A 27,182-nucleotide genomic window follows, 5' to 3' on the forward strand; every position below is an offset into this window, starting at 1 on the left:
TCTCCCATCTCAATAAATGGTCATTCCATTCTTCCGGTCCCCCATGCTAAAACACTTAGACACATCCTTTGCTTCTCTGCATCTTTCAAACTCCATATTAAATCCATCAGCCAATCCTATGGACTCTAACTTCAACACAAAACACCAGGAATCCACCCACCTCTCACCACCTCTTACCACCTCTCACCATTCTACCATTTGTCACTCTGGCCCAGGCCGCATCTACTTCTTGTTGGGATTTTTGCAATGCTCTTATGGCAGTTCCCCTTTAATTTATTTTTATCCATAATCAAAGTATTATTTTTAAAAGTTTAAGTTATGGGATCCCTGGGTGGCTCAGCAGTTTAAGCGCCTGCCTTTGGCCCAGGGTGCGATCCTGGAGTCCTGGGATCGAGTCCCACATCGGGTTCCCGGCATGGAGCCTGCTTCTCCCTCTGCCTGTGTCTCTGCCTCTCTCTCTCTCTCTCTCTCTCTCTCTCTTTCTCTCTCTCTCTCTCTCTCTCTATATATATATATATATAATAAAAATAAATCTTTAAAAAAAAAGGTTAAATTACATGACATCATTATTCTGCTCAAAGCCATCAATGGTTTCAAAAGCACTTGATGTGAACCCTAAATTTCTTGCCTCACCTCAAGATCCCCTGTGTGACCCGGCCCTTCACCACCTCTCCAAATTTAACTCCTCCTACGTTTCCCTTTGCTTACTCATTCCAGTCACACTGATCTCCTTGGTTTGACTCAAACCCATAGGTACACAACCACCTCAGGACCTTTGCACTTGCTGCTCCCTCTGCCTGGAATACTTCTCCCCCAGATGTCCCCTGGCCTCACTCCGACACTTCCTTGACATTTTACTCATAGACCACTTTCCAGAGAGGCCACCTCACTTAAGAGTCACCTGACTCCTGTCCCCCTTCCTCACTTCAGCATTCTCCTCAATATATATCAACCTATTTCTATAGATTTTATTCCTTTACTAGGACTGTAAACTTCATGAAGGAAGGGATGTGTGTCTGTTTGTTCCATTGCTCAGCTCCAGTGTCTAGCACACAGTAGGTGCTCAGTAAGAGTCACGTGAACAAGCTCTTCCCTTTGTGCCTACATCACTAGCTCCACTTAGAACTGGTTTGGAGCATTTATCACATTTTTTTGAAACTACTGGCTCACATATCTGTGTCACCCATGTGTTATTCATCTCTGCATCCTGGTTGGCTAAGTGACCAGGTGGAGGAAGGACCCAGCAATTATCTGTTAAATGAATGAATGCTAAAAACTGCCATGTAACTGACCACCACAACCATATGCCCAAGACATCGATTTCTCAAACTTCTCTGGGTTTAGTCTAGAGCTCTGGCACAGAGAGATGTGTCTCCACATCTGTGTAAAACATGTGGTCGAGAACCCACTCACCTCCTGCCATCATCCCACCCCCGCACCCCTACTCTAATCTTAGCATCTGCACACGAGGGTCGCGCCAAATGGATACCCGCCCCCCATGGCCCCGCAATCCAGCCCTCCCTCTTGTGATCACAATACCTTCCCAGACATAATGAACACTGGAGTTTTGATGTTTCACTTTCAGAGCCGTCACCCAGACCTCATCTCCCCTTTGAGTAGTCTTGGCATCTCATGGTAAGACAGAGTCCTTAAACTGCTGTGCACAGTCCCACTTGGATCTCGGAGCTCCAACATCTTGGACCACATTCACCATTCAAGTGGTGACATCCTGCCCAGGACTGTCATCAGCACGCACAAAGGAGACAAACGCTTGGAGGCACATAAAGCTAAATGTAAAGACAGTGAATGCATCTCCAGCTGGCCACCAAGGCTGAAGGGAACTTTGGCTGCCTGCAGGTGGCAAGACGTCAGCACAGGTGTTGTCATCAACAAGACTTCCAACTGCAAGACTTCTCAAACAAGGGAAAAAGCAGACAAAACAGGAAACATCCAAGATTCTTTATTTTTAATCTAGGTGCCCTGAATTCTATCATTTCTGTATTCTTATTCAACAGATGTTAGTATTGGTAAGGAAAGTGATTAAAAAAGGTTCTGTAAGTAATAGTTGACAGTTGTATAATTTTTTTCCACTGTCAAGGCAATGTTACAGTCATTATCCTACTGACCTGTCATGACACACCTTCAGGACAGGGGAATCTGTCCCAAATAACCCAGCCAACACCTGGAAAGCTGGAATTAGAATCCCAGATTCCTGACACCAACCAGTGCTGCTTCCATTCTGCACCTTCCGGAAGACGTGGGGTGTTGGCCGCTGCCGGGTGCTGGCTCTGTCCTGAGAACCACTGACAGCCCCGGGCAGCAGCTGCTGGCCAATGTGCAGGCTCCTTACGTTGATCCCCTGGTTCTTACAAGTTAGTCCATTAAAAGGAAAAGGTTCGATAAATGCTGTGCTTTGAGTCAATGTAGCCGATCTTTCTTCCCCCTGGCACTCGGGCTTGCTGCTTGCCCCGTGAGCACTCTAAACGCCTTTACGGCTTCATAATCACCCTGCACCGTGCTCTTCACTCACCTTGTTATTTAAACTCCAATAAAAGGTAAAATAAAAAAAAGCTAATGGTCTAAAACTTGCCTTTTTGAACAACCTAAGAAGACATTTTACTCATAAATGTAAGTGAGGAAACGAGATTCTATTTCTGTGGTTATGAGACAAATAAATATCTTCCCAAGGCCCCACAGCCATGATGCAAACAACCCACCTGGCGGTACTGTGTGCTCACAGCCTTGGTGCTCAGGACTCCCGAGCTCTCTACACCCCAGAAGGCTGTTCCTAGAGGGAGAGGCAGAGCTTTGGCAGCCCACCTCCTGCCCTTGGGAACAGGGCGTGACAGCCTATTCATTCTCCAATCTGCAAACTGTGGGGATGGAAACACAGAACAAGACTGGGCTCCCACCCTCCAGGACCCCACAGGGGAGAATGCAGGTAAACAGTGAAGACACAGCACAGCCAGCTACTATGGAGGAAGGACGCTCCGTCCCGCCTGGGCTTTCATAGGTTTCCTCGAGGAGACTGGACTTACTTGCGAATCAAGAATAAGATTTACCAGGTAAAGAAGAGAAGGGAATCCAGCCCCAGGGAAGAGTCTGAGAAAGACCTGGCAAAGCAGGAAAGCTCAGCAGATCCGAGACCCAGAGTAACACTCGGCTGACATGGGGGTGATGACCAGACTGACCCAAGGGACACTGGGCAGGTGGGTGGCTGGCACGAGAGCCTCTGATGCTGGCAGGAGCATGGAGGTTTCTCCACTCCTCATGGGGAACAGACGTGGGGAAACTGTAAGCAAAAGGTCCTGTGAAAGCCATTCTGATCAGAAACCCATGTGCTGGGATCCCTGGGTGGCGCAGCGGTTTGGCGCCTGCCTTTGGCCCAGGGCGCGATCCTGGAGACCCAGGATCGAATCCCACATCAGGCTCCTGGTGCATGGAGCCTGCTTCTCCCTCTGCCTGTGTCTCTGCCTCTCTCTCTCTCTCCGTGTGACTATCATGAATAAATAAATTAAAAAAAAAAAAAAGAAACCCGTGTGCTCTCTCACCCTCTCTCCCATCAAGCAGAACAGATGCAAATGAGCAGAGAGCGGTCCTGGGGGGCACACAGGTTCCCCCAGGAGCACAGTTCCTGCTGCATCACAAAGCTGGTCCTGTGCAGAGGAAGGAGGGAGGAGAAGCAGGGCTGCCCAGAGGCAAGTGAGGCCCTGAATACTGACCCCCCAACAGGAAGACCTGGGCTCTGCCTTCATCCTCTCCAGGGCCTAGCCGAGCATCCTGCATAGATTGCATGCTCAGCACATCCCTGTATAATGAATCAGGGTGGGGAGAGGGGGCAATAAGCTTGCTTAGCAGATGGAAGATCGGAGTCGATTCTAAGAAAATCTGCAAGGACATTTAACAAAAGATGCCAATTGAGACCTTGAGCAAACCCGTCCAGGGTCTCCTGGAAGAGTGCACTCTGCCTTTTAGGGAACCTTGGCCTGGAGAGAGGACAGCCAAGAATACAAGTGACCATGGGATACTCGACATGCCCCCAAGCACTCACTGCTAGGCCTGGATGGAGACTATATGTCCCATCAGCTCCAAGCACCACCTACCTTGAAGAGCATCTCCCATCCCCAATCAACCTTTCTTGGCATCCAAGCACATGATGGTTAATTGTGTGTGTCAGCTTAGCTGAGCAAGGTATTTGGTCCAACACTAAGATGCGTTTGTGAAGGTGGTTTTGTCTGAGGTTGACATTTAAATCGGTGAACACTGAGTAAAGCAGATGACCCAGATGGCCCTCCATAAAATGGGTGGGCTTCATTCAATCAGCTGAAGGGATAAATAGGACAAAGAATGACCTCCCCCAAATAAGGAATTCTGCCGGCAGATAGCCTTCAGACTTGAACTGCGATGCTGGCTCTTCCCTGGGTCTCCAGCCTGCTTGCCCACCCTGCAGAGTTCAGGCTCACCAGCCTCTGTAATCACATGTGCCAGTTCCTTGGAATAAGCCTTTCCCTTCATCTCTCCATATATATACACATACATGCACATCCTATTGGTTCTGTTCCTCTGAAGAACCCTACAGAGTGTTGCTCTAAGCCCAAAGGATCTCCTCCTGGGGCCCTTTCCCGGCTGTCCCCACTGATATACCACTCCTGTCCATGTGCAGAAAGTCCTTACTCTGGATTAGGGTTCATTGGGGGGGTCCTGCCACAGGGGCGCTTGGGCTTCAGAGAGATATGGGGCTTCTGGATATGACTCTTCCAGAGCTTTGGGGTCCTCTGTGGGTACGTTGTGTTTTCCAAGTATTTTCTGTCCTCACTGTCACCATGTGATCTTCAGTGTGTCCCTTGGAGGGGTGTGTATGTGTGTGTCTTCCCCTATCCCATGGACCCTGTGTCTTGCTTTAGCCAATCAGGTGTGAGCAAGAAGCTTTAAGGGCATGGCATGGTTTCCTCAGCTCTGCTGCTCTTTCCCTTCAGTTTTAAGAATGGGAAACCCAAATTAATAGCTTCTCCTTCTAACTGGTTCCCAGAATAATGAAGATACAAGGAGCAGAGCCACCGACAATCCACAGCCAACATATAACATGAAATAAACCTTTCTGTCATGAGCTCAGCGTTGGGGATGTGTTGTTACCATGCACAACTTAGCAGAAGCTGAGGCAGGCAGGCTCCATCACCCCTCTACAGCCTGATGCCCCACGCTGCACACCCCATCACCATGCACGATGGGCCCCACTGGACCCACCAATCCATCAGGCCTCATCCTGCTTGTGTAGACATAAGTGACTTCAGTATTCTCTAAAGTATAAGTCAGCAAATGCAAATGGAGAAAGATAAAGGAGGGCACCTGTCTCTATGTTAGGGATTTCCTAGAACCGCAGGAAACAGAAAGCACTTGACACCACAGCAGAAAGGCAAACCAGGGGATTCCTGGGTGGCTCAGTGTTTTCGTGCCTGCTTTCGGTCCAGGGCATGATCCTGGAGTCCCGGGATCGAGTCTCACATCAGGCTCCCTACAGGGATCCTGCTTCTCCCTCTGCCTGTGTCTCTGCCTTTCTCTTTCTCTCTGTGTGTCTCTCATGAATAAATAAATAAAATCTTTAAAAAAAAGAAAAGAAAAGAAAGGCAAACCAGACCCATGGGCATTCAGAACGTGGGAGGAAGCCACCATCAGAATTGCTCACTCATTCAACTACCTAGAAGCTCAACCAGCAATTAGAAACCTTAAAGAAACGGAGTCAAGTGTCTGTATTTCTAAGGCCTAACCCACCGAAGCCAATTTCCACCCTCCCTGAAAAAAACAGGTTTAGAATACCAAAAGGACCTTTTCACCATCTTATGCAAGTGTCTCTCCTATAGGGATGGATGAGCTGCATGAGGTGGCCACCTCTAATGGAGGCCTGAGCAGCAATGAGAAGAGATGAGTGAGAGGTGCATCCAGCTTGGGCAGGTCCTTAAAGCACACCGCCGAGTGGGGCGGCAGGGATGAAGAGACTGAATGGCATCTGTAAAGTGAAAGTCATCCTTGCACAACACACCAGATATTTTGCAGAGATCTTACCATGTGCAAAGACACACATCACATCTATGGCAGTTTGTGCTAACGAGGCTCAGAGCCAGAATGACAGTGGAGACAGAGAAGAACAGAGAAGCACAGCAATAAAACGAGAGAAGGAAAACACAATTATAACAAATACATAAAATGAACAACCCTTCTCATAACAACTAAACATGCCCAATAAAATATTGCCCTAAACATCGCTTTAGAAATGCCTTGCTGAGTGGGCAAGAAAGAACAACCCCTCAGAGACCAAACAACGCATGAAACAAGATTGCTGGAGCCCACTTGGAACTCAGTGATGTCTGCTAACCACCAAAGGTCACGATCTTTCAGTCTGATGACTGTACAGGCCTGGGGCTCTGGGGACAAGGCGAGTCCAGCCCACAGTGGAGGGGGTTGTCTCATAAGACAGCCCCACCGGGAAGCTGGGCCTCCAAGGGCCCCTCCTCCATACAACGGTGACCTAGAAAGACCTCAGAAAAAGATTTAAAAAAAAAATCTTCCTTGGCTCAACTTTGGTGCTGCTGAATGGATGGAAAATAAAAATCTGCCCTCATAATTTGGAACCCCAAGCAAGTCTCCATGTGGTTTTGCAGCCTGAATTCACACCAACTATGTGAAAAAGAAAAAAAAAAAAAATATATATATATATATATATCCCATCCTAAGCTGGTAGCAACCCAAACTCCCAAACAGAATTGAATACAAATTCTCTTCAACAGAATGCACCTTCAGCACAGGCCTCAAGTAATTCCCATGCAGAAAGTCAAGAGAAAAATGAGTTACGGTCAAAATTCACAAAATAAACAAAGAGGTGGGTGGCATGCGTGAGAGCTAGCAGAAACAGCAGGATCGCGTCACAAAGAGGGCAGCTCTCGTATTTACATAAGCTGCAATAAAAATGTATGCATGTGAAATATGCTTTAAGAAGTAACATTTTTAAATTTGCACACAGTTCAAGAGACTCTCGCAAAGAATGGTGCGGATTTGGAAAGTGAGTAGAAGTCCTAGAAATGAAAAAAATAACAGATACGATCATTGAAATAAAAACCTCAATGGACAGGTTGTAGCAGAGTGTACACAGCTGATGAAACAATTATTGAGCTGGAAGATCGGAGGTAGCACAGACATGACAGATGTAAAACACAGGTTAAGAAGAAAAGAATGTGGCGAGGGCACACTAATCGGAATTCTAGAAGGAGTTAATACAGGGGATGTTGGATAAGAATTCTCAGAAACAGAAGAAAGGCGCCAGTCCTGCGATTCAGGCAATCTAACAGAACCCAACAAGAATTTTTTTTAAAGAAATCCACATTCAAATACAACATAGTTAAACTACAAAACCTGCAAGGTGAATACCAGAGAGAAAATATTAAAATATCAAGAAAGAAAGCAAACACTCCCTACAAAGTAGCCACAATCAGACCGAGGGCTGATTTCTCAACAGCAACAGAGGACACCCAAAAAAAGGGGGGCAATAATATCTTCAGTGTGTTTCAGGGAAAATAAAAGAACTGAGTGCTCAGAAAAGTCTCGTTTAACAATGAAGGCAAAACAAAAGGCATTTTCAGAATAAAGGACCTCAGGATGATTTGCTCTCATTTGACCTTACAATGGAACATTGTAAAGAATCTACTTTGGACAGAAGTAAAACTGCATCCTGGAAAGTCAGGAGAGGGCAGGAGGAATGATGAGAACCAGACTGGTAAATATGCAAATAAGCCCAAACAAAGCAAAGCTGCATAATGTCCAAACAACAGCAAAGATACCAAGAGAACCCAACTCCAGGGGCCTTAAAAATACACTGCATTTAAAAATTGTTAAAATGGACCAAATAGCACCTATGTAGAGAAGGGAATTCTGGGAGTTACAGTATTCCAAGACCCTGCGCCACAGGAGGGCAAGTATATGACCTCTGTTGTACTCTGCCGGGTGTACAAGTAAAGGTTTCTAGGGTAACAACCAAAACAAATCAATAAGCATGCAGGCAACCTCCGAAGTAGCAGCGGGAAGACTGGAGTGAATAAAACCGATGCAATCGATACGGAGGAAAGAAGGTAGGAGAAGCAGAAGGGGAACAAGTGGAAAAGAACCAAGGTCAATGAGAAATCACAATAAATATAAACAGTCCAAGCTCATTAGTTAGAAAATAAAGATGGCTGAAGTGGATTTTAAAATAACAAATTGGTACATGATACGCTATTTACAAGAAATGCTGCAAACCTTTAGGATGCAGAAAAGATCAGAGAAAATGATGAGAACAGGGTATCAGCTAAATATTAATCAAAAGAAAACTGGAATACATGCTATGTGTGTAAGTGCACACATATGTTACATACATAGATACATCACATGCATATATGTGCAATGTGCATACATATAGTACATGCATCACATACTACATGTGTTGTGTGCACACGTGCATTACATAGAGCACATGCCTACATACTACATGTGTTGTGTGCATACATTACATGCATGCATGTGCTATATTCATGTGCTGTGTTTTATATACATACATGTAACAGGCATGTGTTGTGTGCTTAGATATTACATGCATAATGAATCACATGCATGTGTTACTTGTACTACATGTGTTCCTTGCACACATTCATTGCATGCACTACATGTTTACATACTGCATGTGTTACATGCATTACCTGCATACATGTGTTACTTGCATACAAATGTTACGTGCATAAATACGTAATGTGCATGCATATGTCACCTGCATGCATACATTACATGGATATTAGTCAAAAATTTAGAATCTAAGGCAAAATGTATAGAGATAAAGGAGATCACTATAAAATGACAAAAATCACATATGCCAGGATATGTTACAATCCCAAATAGGGATCAGCCTAATGACCGGACTCCAGCATTGACTGTCTGTGCTCGGCCATACAAGGAAATGCTATTGTATCTCATGCAGCTCTTGGTAGATAAAACAGATACAAATCCAGTTAAATACACTAAGTATTTAGATAACACGATTGACATACTTGTTGTAATATAAAAATAAAAGCAACTGGAGAATACACATTAGTTTCAAGCACACGTGGAACACTTGCAGAAATTACCAAGCCCTAGACCACAAAGCAGTCCTAGCAGATTTCAGAAGTTTGAGATTATACAGCCCAATCTTTCAGACAAAAATGTAATTACATTAGAAATAGCAAAAATATTAGAGAGACCACACACATCTGGAAAGAAAAACCCTACTGAAAGCACACTTTTAAATTAATCATGGGTAGAAGACAGAGTATAACGGACATTTTAAATTTTTTAAAATGAAATTTCAAGACTGGTGGGATGCAGCGAAATCAGTACATAAAAGGAAACAGGCCGCCTTAATTGCTTGTGTTAGAAAAGAAGGCAGGCTGGAAAATCCCGAGATGAGCATCCCACATCAAAAAAGTTAGAGAAGGGCCACAGAGTACATCAAAGAAAATAGAAGAAAGAGAATAATTTTTGAGAAGATACTCAGTTAATGGGGAGAAGGTAAACAAACAATAGAGGAGACGAGCCAAGCTCTGAAAACACCCCTCAGCGGGCCCAACGCGAGCAAGCAGAGGCCGCGGAGGCAGAGGCCGGGCAGGAGGCTGGAGCACCTGTTGTGGGGCCTGATCTTCTCCACGAGGCTTCCCGGGCGGCGGCGCTGGAAACCCCACCTGCTGTGCCCATCCCTCTGTTGTTCTCGATGACACTTCCAATATAATTAAGAGGCACACACATATGTAATTATAACACTTGTGGTATAATTATAACAATTTCCTCACGTCCTGGGTACCTGAATCCTTGTCGGCCTCTCTTCGCTGGGAGAACGCAAGCGCCGAGGGGGTCATGGTTACTGTCACCTGTGCTCACCACCACATGTCCCAGACCGAGAGCAGAACTCGGCGGCACCTAGAAGGTCCTCGGTACGGAGTTTGGGGTGAGCAGATGAGTGCGCCAGCACGCAAAGGCAACGAAGGGGAGGACCGCTGGCCAGGGCCCGCCAGGGAGCACGCCCGGCCCCTAATCACCAGGCGAGATGCTCACCTGCCCAGGAACTACAACAGTGAGAGAAAGCCTCTGTGAGAGCCCCTTCACGTCTCCTGGGCCCACAGAGGCCGCTCTTCGATGGCACGACCACTCCGAGTGACCACCTGGCTCTGTCTACTCAAGTTGAAGACGTTGAGCTGGTTATTCCTGCTTCCTTTCTACTCACCAGGCCCCATCTCTAGTCCTCTCTGCCCGGCTCTGTGTGGCCAGGGGTCACCGCTACACGAGCCAGGATGTGTCACCCAAATGGGTGGACTCCGCCAGCGGAGGCTCTGGCAGGAGGTCAGGGACAGGAGAGAGGCGAGGTATCGCTTCCCTGCCTCCCACCCCGCCTGGTCCACGTTCCACCTGGTCCACCTCCTGCCATGTCGAGGGGGAAACTGCAAGCCGCTCAGGAATTCACCCGCACGCTTCCATGCACAGCCAAACAATATAAAAAGCAAGACAGTAGAGGACCAGCAAAGGAATGATTAACACCTAATTTAAAATGATGGTCATACCTACTACAGAGAGAAGAAAAGGAAGCAGGTGTGACAAATGACATCAGAACTCCCCGGTCACCTACTCAAGCGGCATCGCCTCCGTAGGTTATATTCCTTATACGTTCCTCACAGATTCCATGTGTCTCTTGCATATATTTATTATTTCATAAAAAATAACTCTAGCATGATGATCGAGGTGTTTCCAGGACAAAAATCCTATCGTTTTACATGGCCATCGTGCTCCAGTGAAAAAAAAAAATACGCAGAGATATGTTTTGGCAGCAATTACATATAGCAAACAGGAAAAAAAAAACAGGTTAAAACATTTCTTAATGATTATGTTTACTAGAGTAACATTTATTAAGAAAAATTAATCCGGTATGCTGCAAAATTTTAAAAAATGTCTCATGAATGAGTATATATTTAAATACCCGATAACAGTATTAAATCTTTATATTGACTTTTTTTTTTTTTTTTAAGATCTTTTAAGAAAAGATCTTTCTATTTCATGTCAGGACGTAGAAAATGTGACCAACCCACTCTGCACCCGAGGTCAGAAAGGAAAGAGGAAGACAAGAACCAAGAAGTAAAGAAGGTGGGGGGGCGCGGTGAGGAGGGGCCCGGGTGATCCCAATGGAGGCCCGAAGGGTAAGCAGGTGGGTGAGCATAGACAGGGAGATCCGGAGGGTCAGAAGCTTCCAGAACACCTGGGGAAGCATTGCCCGTGGCAGGACGGACAAAGGGTTAGTGTTTGGAGGCTATGATTTCGGGGAAGAGCAGGAGGGACGAGCACGTGTGCCCAGGTTTGCATCTAGAATCTTTGAATTACAGGCTAGCTGTGTGTCCTGCACAAGTTGTTGTGGGGTTTTTTTTTTAAGATTTTATTTATTTATTTATGAGAGACACACAGAGAGAGGCAGAGACACAGGCAGAGGGAGGAGCAGGCTCCGTGCAGGGAGCCGGATGCGGGACTCGATCCCAGGACCCCAGGGTCACACCTGGGTGCCCCCTCCTGAAAATGTTTTATTTCCATTCAACACATGCTACATAGAAGTGAATTAAACTCCCTGCGTCCCTGGTTCCTCCTGCCCGTGGGCACGAGCACGCGCCTGCCGAGTTTGCAGTGAGGGCGAGTGAGATGGGGCGCCATACAGGGTCCAGCAAGTTGCTGCTCTTACAAAACCGTGGTGCTGGACGGATCCGCCCGAAACAGTGTGTGCAGAGCCCCTGCATGTCCCTGAAAGGCGCCTGCGTCCTCGCGATAAGGCCCCTTGAGAATCCGAGGAGCTCCAGCGTGCGCTCCAGACAGGTGCCTCTGGCGGGCTCGGGCCACGTGCAAGGCTCTGGCGGCAGCGCAGACAAGGGCAGGGCAAGCGGATATGCCGGGGGCCCTGGCTGCACCGAGGGGCTGCAGGCGCCCGGCCTGGTACCCACAGCTCGCTGCCCGGTTTCTGACTTGGGAAACACCGACAACTGCTCACCCCCTCTTCTTCTGTTGTCCTGGCTTTAGTGATGTCCCCCCAGAAGGTATGTTGGAGTCCTAGCACCCAGGACCTCAGAGGGTGACCTTGCTTAGAAACAGGGCCTTTGAGGGCTGCCTGGGGGGCTCAGTCGGCGAAGCGTCTGCCTTCAGCTCAGATCATGGTCTCGGGGGCCTGGGATCAAGCCCCGCATTGGGCTCCTTGCTCAGCGGGGAGTCTGCTTCTCCCTCTCCCTCTGCCACTCCCCTTGCTGTGCTCGCTTACTCCCTCTCAAATAAAATCCAAGGAAAGAAAGAAGAAAAAAAAGAAAGAAAGAAAGAAAGAAAGAAAGAAAGAAAGAAAGAAAGAAAGAAAGAAAGAAAGAAAGAAAGAAAGAAAGAAAGAAAGAAAGAAAGAAAGGAGAGAGGGAGGGAGGGAGGGAGGGAGGGAGGGAGGGAGGGAGGGAGGGAGAAAAGAAGGAAGAAAGCCTTTGCAAGGTGACCGGCTATATGGGGCCATACTCATCCCACACAAGCAGCGAGGATGGAGACACTCAGGAGACGGCCGCGGGATGGCAGCGGCAGGTGTCGTGTTCTGCAGGCCCAGGACCCGGCAGCACGAGAGGCAGGGAGCCGCCAGGGGGGCCCCTTCCCCGCAGCTTCCAGAGGGAGCAAGTCCTCCCTGTTTGTGGGGCTTTGCAGCCACAGAAAACAAACACCCTGCTCCCCCAGGCTCGGGTGCCGCCCCTGCTGAGAACTGGGGTCACGCCTCCCCTGCACCTGTCCCAAGATGGATCCCCAGCGTGCTTTCTCTCTCCCTCACTCCTCACTGGATGGCGAACCCCGCAAGGAGGGGCGTGAGGTCCCAAACATGCCTGAAACCTCACAACTCAGCACCGGGGATGAGTGAGCCAATGAGCCCATCTGGGGTCCAGCGTCTCCGTGGCCCTGCGCCCCCGGGCCCGCCCCCCAGAGCCCTCCTGTCCCTGTGTCTGTCACTCCACCTGCCATGAACGGGGCCCCCGGGCCTCACCGTGTCATTTACTAGGAACTCGGGTGGTTCCAAGCAAGAGATGAATTTGCTGGGCTCCCCCGCTTGCCACGCTGACCCATTTACCACGCTTCCCCGACAAGTTGGGGACAGCACTTTCCAGCCTCCTTGACTGGGGACACACTCTGCTCCGACCTTGCTCTGCCACCGGGAGGAGCCCCGTCCTCGCCGCTGCGGCTGGGGGACAGTATCCCAGAGACGCAGCATCCCACCCTTTGGCTTTGTCAAGGCAAAGTGCTCTGGGAGCTGCTGCTGCTCGGCCCACCAGCGGGCTCGCCTCCCCTGTTCTTTATCACAACGACCAGAAGCTGCTGCAGTTCCCTGTTTCTGCTTAATTTTGAAATGCAGTTCATGTCAAAATCTGTGTGCATATAAATGAATCCGTGTTGCTGCAATCTGGTGCTGTGGGTTGTGGTGTAATTTAGCAACATCTGGAAACAGCTCCCTGAGCTCCCAGTGCCCAGATCCTACAGATGCAGAATTTCCCGCTCACCAGGAGGAGACGAGGGCCGAGCAGCTGCTCCAACTTCCTTCTCTCGTCTCCCGGCTCTGTCCTAGGCCACCGTTGGGGACTCAGAGCCCCCGAGGGTGCACGTGACCCACTTCCCTTGGGTTTCCAACCCCAGCAAGAATCTCTCCGCAGCCCCCAGCAGGGACCATCCCCCATATGGTGGTGGGGAGCCCACCACCCCTCTGCAGAAGCTTCCTTTCTGGTGAGTCCAAATTCTATCTTGTGACTTCCCTGTTGGGTCTTCCTGGGCCCTCTGGAGCAGGCCCCCCACCTCCTGCCACAGAATCTCTGCAGTGATGGGATGTTCTCCTTCTGCACCGCCCAGCACAGTAGCCACATGCCGTGGGGGTGGGGGGCACCTGCGGGGTGGCTAGCACAACCGAGATACGGAACTTCTTCTTATTTTGTTTCATACTGATTAATTTAAATTTGAAGGGACATAGCCTCGTGCAACTCAGGGCTTCTTAATTGTGCAGCTCAGACTATTTCTGCTGGGAACCTGGGCCAAAAGGGATAAACTGAGCAAAAGGCTCTCTCCTCACTCCAAAAATATATGCAGAATAAATCCTTTTTTTTATGAATTTATTTTTTATTGGTGTTCAACTTGCCAACATATAGAATAACACCCAGTGCTCATCCCATCAAGTGCCCACCTCAGTGCCCGTCACCCAGTCACCCCCACCCCCCGCCCTCCTCCCCTTCCACCACCCCTAGTTCGTTTCCCAGAGTTAGGAGTCTTTCATGTTCTGTCTCCCTTTGCAGAATAAATCCTAATGAGAAAAAATATAGGACAAACTCAAGATGAGAAAGAAAACCCTCATGTGCCACAAACCAGAGAAATGCAACGTGAGTGCACCAGCGTGTGTCTGAGAGTAGAGGGACCCGCATATAAACGTGTCGCTGGGATTTCAGGAGAGAGCCATACTCAAGGACACGTGAGGCGCGGTGACTGTGGCAGAGCCCATGTCCCCTGATTTCCCCTCAGAGCTGCCTTCTGGGTCTCTGTGCTCACATGAATCTTCTGATGCACCATCTCTCTCCCTCCATGGAGGTGTGACATCTTTCCTATAAAATATCTAATGACAGGTTGTTTATTTAAGTTGTTATTTGCTTAGATTTCTCAATGCTACAATTCCATTTTTTAAAAAATCTTTAGTGATATCCTTTTGTTTTTAGTAATGCCCTTTTGACACTTTATGAATTCTGCCTTTTTATCTCTTTGACCACTTTTGAACGGCGCTTACTCGAAAGCCCTGTTAGGATGCTCTATCATCTCCACTTCCTTGGGGGTGAATTCTCCAGGGTTCGCTGCCAGCTGCCCCTCATCCTGATGGGTTTTCTCCGTGGCTCGTATGTGTTTACACTAGCTCACCTCCTGGAAGCTGGCATCCACCATATTTCTGCTGCTTTGTGGAATATGAGGACGCTTCCGTAGGACAGTGTTTTAGAAGTGCTTCAGGAGTTCACTGCATCCAGTGTGCTCCAGTTTGGACTGCAAGTCCTCGTCGCAGGTTTTCACACTGTGGTACCGTGTGGATCAGCCTCCCACGAGGCCTCGTGGGGCCTCCACTCCGAAGATCGCGTCTGCCTAAGGCAGCTGGTTTCTGGTCTGCTTCTCTGGGGGCCACCTGCAGGTTGTTCGATTTCCTCTCCTAAACTGCGAGATCCTTCCCTGCCCTGAGCTGTTTGCAGCAAGACCAGGCTGGATCCTTTTAAATACCAGGTCTTCAGGCCTTTACTCCAGGCCCAAAGGAGGCATGAAACCCCAGCACCTCAGGCACCCACCTGATCTCACATCTGAGGCCCGGGCAGGCTGACGCCCTCCCTACTAAGCCAGGAGTCCTCTTCTTGTCTAACACCTGGAGACTTCCCAGCATTGCCACTGTTACATCCACGTACTTTTTAAATAGCATAAGTGTTTTATTTGTTAAGTAAATAAGTAATATCTATTTACTTCTATTTTAACACATTAATGTGTGTTTGGACAGAAAGGGAGTTTCCGGCATGCCTCATTTCACTGTTTCTCCGATTTCCTTCTATCTATTGCTGTTACCTATTTATCTAGTCAACTATCAGACTTGGTGGCTAAAGCCACCAACACACTTTCTCCTTGCTTACAGATCTGGAATTTGGGCAGAGCTCATCAGCAATGAGCCCCTCTCTGTTTCATGCGGTCACCTAGGGCAGCCTGCTGGAGGCTGGAGGGTGCACTTCCCACATGGCTCCGTGGCCCGGTCTGTGCAGCCCAGAGGCCAGGGCTCAGGGCCTCCCACGTGGCTGGTTGGGCTTCCTCACAACGTGGTGTCCTGGTGTAAAAGCCAGTCCAGAGACAAGTGGAAGTTAGCAGGCTTTGAAGGACTGTGCGGGAACACTGGCATGGGGCTGCCCCTGCCATATTCTCCTGTCACGTGTCACAGAGCCCACCAAGACTCAAGGGACGGGCGTGTCTCTGGATGCCTGGCCTATCAAAGATTTTCAGCTGCCTTCAAACCACCGTGACCACAATGGCTGAGACCACTAATTTCTTCTCCCACACCTTAGATTTTTAGCACACTTCTCGCTGGAAATATCTAGACTTCTTCTACCTTCCTTTAGACTTAAACGATCTCTTTCCTTTTTGAAATAAGATGCCCAGCGTGCCTAGGAAGGGAAGCTACCACTTTACCTAAAGTCACCAAACTTAAAGCAATTTGTCAGCTGACCCACTGCCCGATTCCCCGCCGACTTAAACCCCAATATCCTTCATAGAGTATTTGTGTGTATCCTAAACTCCCACTCTTTTTTCTCACCTTGGGGGAGGGGGTTGTACTTAAGAGATATTTTAGGAACAGTGTTTCATGTGTTCTTCTACAAGCACATCTGGAAGAAAGAAAAAAAACCTACTTCTGATAAACATGTATTGAATGAGAAGCATTTAAAGATGGTTGGACCTGTTTTGTACCCTTATAGGTGTCTTCTTTTTTTTTTTTTTTGGTGTCTTTTTTAATTAATCTTGAATTCTTAAAGAGCTTCTTAGTCATTAATTACAATTAACTCCATCAATTGTTATGCCTCACGCATTCCTGATCCACTCCCTGAAGTCTAATCAATCTGCATAATGGATGCCACCTCGCAGGCATCTCACCAGGTCCTCTGGCAAACAAGTCAGTGAGTCCCTGGAGGATCAGGGGACCACCAGGAGCTTTTGTCAGCCTTGAATTTTTGTCCCAGGACCAGCCCTCAGGGATGCAAGTCAGCCAAACCACCCAAAAGGGATGCGTGGAGATGGGAGGAGAAGCATGATGGACGTTGACAAGGACAAGGGCTCACAGGCAGAGGCAGGTACTGTGGCCAGAGAGTCAGCAAAATGAAATACATGCCAAACAATACATAAATAGGCCTTCGTGAAACAGCTTAACGTCACCAAATTAGTCACTCAGGAAATGGACCTGAACTGCGCCCGTGGGAGCCTGACCCAGGGGGGACGAGCGCGTGTGGTCTCTCTGCAGCACTGGCCGTGCGGTGATGCCACAATCGGCCCATGGTCCAGGGACCCCGGCCTCAGCTCTGCACCGCCAATCCAAGGCACGGATCGCCGTGCCTCCTCCCCAGCCTCAGCCTCTCCACCTGTAGCGCAGGTAAGAGCTGACCTCCTTGGAAGGGCTGTTGGCAAAACTAAATGAGCCGCGATGCCCACTAAAGGTTCAGCCCCGAGCCCGGCCAGAGTAAGTTCTGCACAAATGTTCCATGTTCCCAGCCCCCTCTCCCTCAATAGAGCACAGATTCACAATGGAGGTAACAGATGGGCGCTTCGTCGACTCTTTCCTTCCTGTATCCCCAAGCCTGGAAGCAGCAAAACGTGTATATGCCTGAGACAATTGCCTTGGGAGTGAGAGCAGTGCCTATAAACACCTTTTTCCTTTCAACGACCATATTTTACATTTCAGAATCTCCCTCTGCTTCTTCTTTTTTTTTTTTTTTTTTACACAACTACCTGTTCAGTTTCTTCGCAACGCTCTACTTTTGCCCAAGTAGTCCTGAAATGCCGCGCTTGCTGAAAAAGCTAAACTTGCTTCTTTTTCAGTCTTCAGGGTGCTCTCTCATCTGTACACCTGGAATGCGAGTTCTCTGCTCTGCTGTGTGGCCTCTGTACTTTTACTAGGTGCGTCTTCCACGAGATCTGTTTTCCCGGGGGGTCCCGAATATCCCCGATGGCGGCATCCCTGTGCAGAGCTTTGGCATTTGTTGTCTGTTGGAGACAAACGGCTTCCATCCCCTCTGGACATGTTCATTTTTTTTTTCCAAGACCCAACCCAGACGTCCCATCTCCGGGCTTCTGCAGTATAAATATGGGTGCCATGCATCACAGGATTGTTATTCCAAAATCAGGACCCCACGGCATAGAGCGGGGACCCACTTGGTTGTCCCATCCATGGCCATGGCAGCCCTCATCATGAGCCCAACTCGAGGAAAGGAGCTCAGTGCCAGCTCTCCCCAACCCTACTTCCCATATTGCACTTGGATTCACATCCCTCATTCTGATTTTGAGCCCTCCCTGTCTCTGGTACCAGCTTCCCCTTGCTTTCAGGTTCTGCACAAAGTTACAGGTTTTTTTTTTTTTTGTCATATTTTATTCATCCTTTCTGCATGGTTGACGCAAAGGGAGGCATCCCATATCAATTCATTTTGCCATATTGACTATAAGTCATAAAAAGTATATGCAGTGCACACAGCATGGTGACAGAGCCAGCAGAAGCGGCGATGCCCGAGTAGATGTGTGCATCGTGCTCCTGGCAGCTCCTTTCCTGGGGGTCAGAGAGTGGGTGGTCCTCACAAGCATTCTGCGGGGGAAGGTATTCTTATCAGCTTTTACAGATAAGGAATCGAGGTTCATTGAGTAGGCTCTGAACTCAGAATTAACATTCTCCTGCGTCTTCAAAAGGAAAACATTGGAAATGGCTCTGTGCCATGGAGAACAATAGAGAGGCTTCTGGAACTCAGTTCTTGCAGGATGACCAGCAGTAGCGAGATGCAGTCCTCATGCCCACATTACAAGATGCAGGATGGAGTCAGGAAGGGAGGCAGCAGTGGGCGTAGAAGAGAAAGGGGTCATTGCTGGGTACAGCGGGCTTGGGGGAAAGCTGGCTGTCACCGCACCCCAGCTTTGTCCTGCTAAGAAGCACCAAAGGCCGCAAGAAACCAGTTAGAGAGGGTTACTGCTGGTCCTCGCCCACATAAAGAGGTGGGGAATGGAGGGGTCTTATGGGTGAGTGTTTCTACCCTCCACGTCCATATGCTGAAACCCTAACTCCCAGTGGGATGGTATCAGGATGGGGGGGCCTTTTGGGGGACTGGGTTTGAATGAGGGCATGAGAGTGGCCCCCACAATGGGATTAGCACCCTAAACAGAGAGGAGGGGTCTCTCTTGGCCGCGTGAAGATGTAATAGGAAGACAGACATCTACAAACCAGAGAGAGGACCTTCCCCTAAACCCGACCCTGCTGACATGCTGACCTCAGCTTCCCGAATCCAGACGCGGGAAGTAACGTTTGTTGCCCAAGCCTCCCAGGCCACAGAATATGGTCCAGCAGCCTGAGCAAAGCCACAGGAGCAGGACAGAGGGCAGCTCGGGGTTCGGTGTGATTTATAAGGGACCCCCAGGGACATCGGGGCTCCTAGGAGCCTGGACCAGCGAGGATGTGCCTCTGCCCAGCACGAGCCTCCAGGTCACTGTGGACAGAAGCACAGTGCGGCCAGGCCTTGCGGGCACACCAGGCCACATCCCTGCAGTAATTTAGAAGTCACTGCGGACACCAGGGGAAGACCTGACTGTAGGGGGGAGGAGGCAGGCTCAAATGGAAGGCCTACAATGACGGCAGTGTTAAAAATCCACTGTTTTCAGGCTTATTAGGAAATGAAGAGCCCCACAAGCAGCGCAGGGTGGGTTGGGAAGCCTGAGGCCCTGGACAACGTCTGTCCCCGGCCCCTCTGAAAGCCCCGACGGTGGGTCAGGCACTGAGGGCCAAGTGGGAGCCAGAGTCACTCCACGCCACAGGCTGTATTCTAGACCTCTCCAGAAACTTCTGGGAGCAGATAGACCTGGAAAGGGAGCTCTACCCGCCTGCCCTCCCGGTTGGGTTCCCTCTGGGCACTTCCCTGGTGCTCTGGATCGAAGCAGACAGACGTGTCTATTAAACACTCAAGACAAAATGGAAAAGTGCATCGTGATCTGACACTCTCTCCTCTCTGGGGACCATGTGTACTTCCTCTATGTCCCCAGATCACACCAAGCTGGCTGGGGGCTGCAGGGGGCAAGGGCTGACCCCATCCTTCTTGTGTCATTTCAGGAAAGCTGGTGAGCAGCACAAAGCGAGCGTTACTATCAGAACGGCTCAGCACCTGTCCAGCACGCAGGTGGCAAGAGGCAGAGGGACGCTCTGCCCCCAGGTGCCCACCACAACTCGGCCAGGGTGGTGCCGACACACCCCAGAATCTCAAGTTCAGGTGCTGAACGCTTGTGGCTCCAGACCGTGAGCAACGGCAAGCAGGGTCACAATCCCTGAGTCACCCCAGCCCGGTGGAAACCTCATCTGGGCCAGCCTATGGGGGCCTAGATGCTGCAGGCAGCTGGATGTCCCTGGTGCAGGGGGGCTCCTGGGAGTCCCTGACCCCAGAACAACATTGGGTCCAGAACTACAGGGGGGCGCAGGGGGGCATCCCTGAATGTTGGATGAATGAGCAGATGGCTTCCTGGTCAATGCCACTGGGGTACCCCATCCAGAGCTCCGGGTCGGGAGCCCTTAACCGGGGGATCAATCCCTGTTCCCAGGGATGGCCAGGGACAGGGTTACGTGGCCTCTCGAGGGCATGATTCCCCGGTGGGAGCAGTCAGCCTTGCTCAGCCAATGACACGTGCTTGTCTTACGGGCTCCCCCACCTGCCTGACCCCTCAGCAGGGTCCTCCCATGAAGCACAGCTGAGCCTTCAGGAAAGCCGGGCTAAGGCAGATGGCCTTGACTGCACGAGCACTGGATCACCCCCCACGGGACGGTGAGCTCCTCACTGGCAGGCACCGCATCCCACCCACAGGGAACCTTCTAGCACCTGACAGCAGGCCCAGCCTAGAGCATGGAGCACACGTGGTACATGCTGGGCTGGGCAGCAGGCAAACTGATAGGGTGTCATCGGGGGGTGGGGGGCGGTCAGAGCCAGAAGGGGGTGTGGAGAGATGGAGGGCAGGGAGCCGCTCTGCTTCAAGGATTGATGGAGGCATTTTGCGTACCCCATCGTTCCCATTTCACAAAGGAGATTTAGGGAGCTTCGTGTCTCGCCCAAGGGCCACAGCCAGTGGGGGGAAAATGAGCTTCAGCCTGGCCTCTGTCGGCCGGCAAAGCCTGTGCCCTTAGCCATGAGGCACAGGTGGCCTCCCCGCTGCCATGGAAGCCTGTCATCCACGTCACCAGCCCCCCCGCACTGAACGTCTGTGCCTTCCCAGTTCTGGGCATCTTCCCTCGGCTCCCCCGGGGGAATGGCAGTGACATGAGCCAGAGGAGGAGACACGAGGACATGGGCAGCTTCTGTGGGGCTGATGTTGTTGAGACCCAACGGCAAAAGGTAGCTGGAGACACGTGAGGGGCACACGGGCCGCGGAGTGAGCACTGCAGGTCGTCCCAGAAAGCAGGACGCCCTGGCCTCGTCGGCCCAAGCCTGTGCCCGTGGCCCCTGTGGTGGGGAGCAAATGGGGCCAGGATGCGGAGCCAGTGAGTCAGCACGCAGCGGGGGCATATCGTCAAGGGGGTTGTCGCAGCCTGGAGGGAAGCAGGGTCCCCCAGACCTCCTCGGACATCACAAGGGAGGTGAGCACAGGAGAGGCCCCCGCCTCCAGGGCTCTGGGGTCAAGGTGATCCCGACCGTGGGGACCGACGGCCCTTGACTCCGCGAGAAACACGACATTCTCAGCCAAAATTGCAAGAGGGGAAGGAAAGCAGCAAAGGCTGAGTAGGCTGGTGGAGAGCCACGGAAAGGCCGTTTGAGAATCATTGGCGCACGGTGCGGGGCGGAGGGGCACGGGCGCCGAAGCCCCTGCTCGCACCCACGGAGCTGAGCCCCAGAGGACACACAGGATCCTGAATCCAGGCTCCAGGAGGAAGGGCCCCCCAGACCGAGTGGGCCAGACACCCCGAGATTAACCACCAGCCTGGGGCTAGGGAGAGGCCAGCACGGCTCCACCCCAGACTCCAGCACAGGCTAGAGCCAAGCCCATGCCACGGGCCACACGCAGGCCACCGGCTGCTCCTCTACAGCCCCCCAGTTAGGAACGGCGTGGGGCTGGGAGCAGAAGGGGGAGGGGAGGCAGGAAGGGGGAGGAAGAGAAGCAGTGCCCTGGCCCCGGGGGGGGGCTGTGAAGGTCAAAGCTTCCCGTCCGGCCACAGTCAGTCCCTCACAGCCTGCAGGCAGGGCGCCTGGAGTCCAGCACCAGGCCCCCAGATCCAGGGAGCCTGGCGCACCCCTTCCGCGGTGTGGTCTCGGGGCAGGGCACTCAGGGGCCGCCCTTCCCTGCAAAGTCAAGACCAACACTAGAGCAGGGCCTCCATGGAAGCTTCCATGAGGGTGGGCACGGTCCAGGTGGGAGCTGGGGACAGCCACGAGCTTCATGAGCTGCAACGCGCTTGAAACGCGGCAGGTGTACCTGAGTCATTAAAACAGCATTTTAACCAACGCAGACGCAGCACGCGGCTGGAGGTGCTGCTTGGGAGGGTGCCCCCCAGAGCCAGGCCACCCGCCCTTACTGTGTACAGCCGCACATACCCTGTTGGCCCTGCTGTGCCTCAGTTTACCAGGGGTGACCTCAGATATCCCAGTTAGCCCTGCTGTGCCTCAGTTTACCGGGTTTAACCTGGGATTCCCTGCTTGGCCCCTCTCTCTGGAATGGACATCGTAACAGCACCTGCCCAGGGAGTTGCTTTGCAAACTTGGTGAGGTGGCTTACGTGAGGCGCTCAGACCTGGCGCAGCACCAGGGTGCTCTGCAGGGGCCACGGTCCTGATGGCTGCCCTCCCCCTGCACACGCAGGCTGAAGCCACCAGGCAAGCCAGCTACCTGCCTCCCCCAACTTCACAGGCCAGAAGGGAACCAGATCCAATCAGATCATCGTGCAGATGGATGTGAAGCTATAAGAGAGACAGGGCTCAAATATCAAGGATATTGGGGGGGGGGGGGTAGACAAGCCAAGGGGGTAAAAAAAGTTCCTAAAGGAATAATGTTTGAAGTGGAGTCCCAACGAGTGGAGAAGAGTCCTGAGACCAGGAGGAAAGGGGGTGCAAGCAAGATGGGCAAAGGTCCTGTGGTTGGAGGGGCCACAGCCCCCAGGAAAAGCCATTGCTGCTGGAAAGCTGAGAGCACAGGCGGAGGTGGGGGATGACACCAGGGACGGGGGTCGGGCCACACCCAGCAGGGTGCTGGGGCCATCCAAGGATGCTGTCCTTCATCCTAGGTGCCATGAGGAGGACTTGAGGTCTCTGGGACCAGGGCTCCCAACCCCAGGGCCCACTCATGGATGTGCCAGGAATCCCTTCTCCAAGCGGAAGACCTTAGGAGAACAATGAGCATCTGTCCTTTCCCCAAATGTCACCTCTTCTGGCACTGAGCCTGAGAACTCACAGGGAGCCCCGAGAGCAGGGCCAGGCAGGAGCCACCAGGCCGCAGCCCCGTCTATCCCCACCACAGCCCTGCTCACGGATCAGACCCGAAGGTGCCGACCAGAGCCTGTGGTCCTGCGCTGGCCAAGGCCAGCTAAGGGGTCCTGCCCCCAAGGACAGTGGCTCCCTGGCCATCCTAGTGCCCCTCCTCGATTCTGGGACCCTGAGATCAACAGCACAGCCTGGCTGCGGTGCCCTGGTGCCCCTCAAAAGGGCTCTGCTGGGTCATGGCCAGGCCCTAGGGTCGGGCTGTATGTGCACATGTATGTTTGCACGATGTGCACAAATCCTCATGTGTATGTGTGTGCATGCGTGCACATATGGATTGTGTGATGCCTGTGTATGTTTGTGTGTGTGTGTGTTTGCGTAAGTGGGAATGTCAGCACATGTGTGAGGGTATGCACATGTGTGAGCATGGCTTTGTGCCTTGCGTATGAGCATGTGCATGAGTGTGTCTGCCCATGTGTGTCCATGTATATGAGCATGTGTGTACAAGCATGTATGTCTATGTGTGAGCATGTGTGCCTGAACGTGTATAAGTGGGCCTGTGTATGAGCATGTGTGTGTAAGTACATGTGTGTGACTGTGTGTGTCTTTGTGTGAGCATGTGTATCTGTGTGTGAGCACGTGTGTCTGCACATGTGTACGTATGACTGTGCGTGCCTGTGTGTGAGGTGTGTCTGACTGTATGTCTGTGTGTGAGCACATGTGTAAGTGTGACTGTGTGTTAGCATGTGTGTCTGTGAGTGCATGTGTGTGACTCTGTGTGCCTGTGTGTCAGCATATGTCTGTGTCTCCACATGTGTCTCCACATGCATGTGTCTGTGTGTGCCTATGTTGTGAGCAAGTGTGTGTGAGATGTGTCTGTGTGTGAGACTTGTGTGTGACTCTGTGTGCTTTGTGTGTGAGCAAGTGTGTCTGTGTGTGCCTGTGTTGTGAGGAGGTATGTGTAAGCACTTGCGTCTGACACATGTGTACATGTGACACTGTGTGTGAGCACATGTGTGACTGCATGTGAGCATGTGTGTGAGTACATGCGTGTGACTCTGTGTGCCTTGTGTGTCAGCGTATGTCTGTGTTTCCACACGTCTCCGCATGTGTGTGTCTGTGAGTGAGTACATGTGACTGCATGTGCCTGTGTGTGAGCAGGTGTGTGCGTGTGTGCACTGGCGTGACCAGGATTGGAAAGGCAGTGTAAGGAAAACCTTTGAGAAAAGACTCTAAACATTCCTGGCACCTGGTTCGCCCATAATTAGAGTCCTCGTCAAGTTCGCTGTCGGCGAAGAGCTTTTCTTCCACATGAATAAGCGTTATTTAACGTCAGCGGATAGGAAGGTCCAGAAGCCCTCGGTTTTCTCCCTTTCTCCGCTTCGAGTCTCCCAGCTTCAGGGTGTCGGGCCCAGGGAACAGGGCCGGGCCTGGGCGCCTCCATCGGGGCACCCCCAGTGCAGCATCCCACACTTCCTCCTGCTTGAGTGTCCTAGTCGCTCCCCCATCACCCTCCCACACCTGGGGTGGGGGAGCCTCTCCTCCTGGGAGCCCTCCGAGCGCTTTCCAACCAGCACATGGCCCTGGACGAAGGGGACACGTGGGGACAGGGCCACCGAGCTGGAGCTGGGGGCTCCCGGGGCACCTGGCCAGCTCACTCCTAGCTGCCACACCTGGAAACCAGGGCGGGAAAGTTGGCGGCAGCTGAGTACTTGTGCCCGTCCCCCTGCAAGCCCATGAGCACCGAGCCAGGTGCACACACACACATGCACGCACGCACACCCTGCGCGTCAGCACCCCTCCCGGGGCAGCGCGGGGTGTCGAGGATGTGCCCCGGGAGGATGCTAACACGCGCACAGCTGTCATCCTGCAGTCTGCAGCTCAGAGGTGAGAACTGGGTCCCACGGGGCTAAGGGCGAGGTGCCAGCCGGGCCGCCTGCCCTCGAGGCTCCGGGGCCATCCGCTCCTTCACCTCCTCCAGGTTCTGGAGGCGTCACATCTCCGGCTCCTGGCCCCTCCCACCCTCAAGCGGTGAGAGCAGGTGGGGTCTCTGCGCATCTCTCCCTGACCCTGACCCTCCCTCTGACAAGGACCCGCCCAGGGACTCCCATCTTGGGGTCAGCTGACTGCCCCCCCAATTCCATGTGTGACCATAATTCCCCTTGGTCCTGTGACAACAAGCCACTGGGCCCAGGCAGGAGGACGCAGACACCTTTGGGGTGTTCCTGTACCGACCACACCAACAGTCCCCCTTCAAAGCAGGGCACCCGGTAACATCGGAGAGAGAGCAAAGCTTTCAACTGCCCATGATTTTCTAGACCTCTCGGCACCTACCCCGTACCCTGCACTCGACGGTTCCCTCAAAACCTCCATCCAGTCCAGGCCTGAGCAGGGCTTCACAGGTCACAGGGTGAGGAAAGACGGCCCGCCCACCCGCAGCACCCCGGCCACCGGCAGAGGCCATGCCACGGTTCATCCTCCTGGGACCAGACGAGGCCCAGACGAGGCTCAGAGAGGTAGACTCCCTGCCCAAGGTCCCACGGCCAACAGCAAGAGACACGGATGCAAAAGTAGGTGCCAGCGGGAGCCCCTGCGGGCGAAGGGGTGGTCCTGGGTGGAGGTGCTGGGCCCCAGGACCTGGAAGGTCGCTCGCACGTTTCCTTGGGGTGCACGCACTCCATGGACGGAATCAACGGTCCTCGCGGTCAGCTGCCCCTACACCCCCTTGTCCCGTCAGCGGCATTGTTGGGGCCTCTGTCCACGAAAGAGAACCACACTGCACGTATCCGCAGCAGATGAAAGGCACAGCCAGACCGTGATGCGATTAATACTTCAACGCGCTCACAAGAGGCTGCTGAGCCGCGGATGCCCGGCCAGGGGTGGAGAGCCTTCGCCCGGCCGGGCTCCTGGAGTGGGTGCAGCGCGGCCTGAGGGCGCCGGGAGCCCTCACCACCGCTGGCCTCAGAGGAAATCCAGGGCTCAGAGCTTCAGGCCCTGGCGTGGTCTCATGGAAGATATTTTGGGCCCTTAAATCCTCACTACATCCCAGCGTCCCCAAAATAACCACCCGCAGCCACTTCTGAAAGCACTTGCTGCTCGGGTTCCAATCAAGCCGCCACCATCTGACAGCTGGCCCAAAGGGAGGAGGCGCAGGGCCTATGGGGCTGTTTGGGGCCTGGACAGGTGGACCTGGGGTCTCGTCCAGCGGCAGCCACTTGCCAGAAAATCCCTGGCTGCCCCTGAGCCCCCATGCAGCCGTGTAAGGGCCCAACGCTGCTTCACGGTTAAATAAAATATTCAAGACCATGTTCAAGGCTTTGCCACCTAAAGCCTCCGATGAGCGCTGTTCCGTGTCGGGGAGGGCATGTGGCAGGGGGGTGGTCCCTGAAACAATTCACCTTTGAAGATCAGGGCTGCTCGGCTTCGGAAAGGACCTTCGAGCCCTGGCCACACATGTCCTTTCTCTCCCGGCTGTCCCATCCTCTCGCCGCGCCAACTCTAAGAGCAGCTTCAAGACTGCTCTGTGGGCTCAGCGTTCCTCAAACACCCTCCCCCCAATGTGGGTGCCATGTCCTCCCCGTCCCCCTGGGCCCACCTGTTCCACCTGCCCCAAATGTCAGTCCTCAGCCCAGTCCTACCTGCTGTGCCCCCCAAGGCCCATCAGAGCCTCCCTCTGAGGCTCAGCAAGAAACAGGGTCTGCCCTCCTCTTATTCTCCAGAATCACTGATGCTGAGTCCAGGAACCTCAGTCCCGGGCTGCCTTAGCTCATGTGCAAGCTCAGGCACGCCTTATTCCCTCCTGGGCTTTGGTTTACCGCATTTTTAAATATATATATATATATATATATATATATATATATATATTTATTTATTTATTTATTTATTTATTTATTTATTTAAGATTTTA

This window comes from Canis lupus, chromosome 10 (genome assembly GCF_011100685.1).
Source record: "Canis lupus familiaris isolate Mischka breed German Shepherd chromosome 10, alternate assembly UU_Cfam_GSD_1.0, whole genome shotgun sequence".
Lineage (NCBI taxonomy): Eukaryota > Metazoa > Chordata > Mammalia > Carnivora > Canidae > Canis > Canis lupus.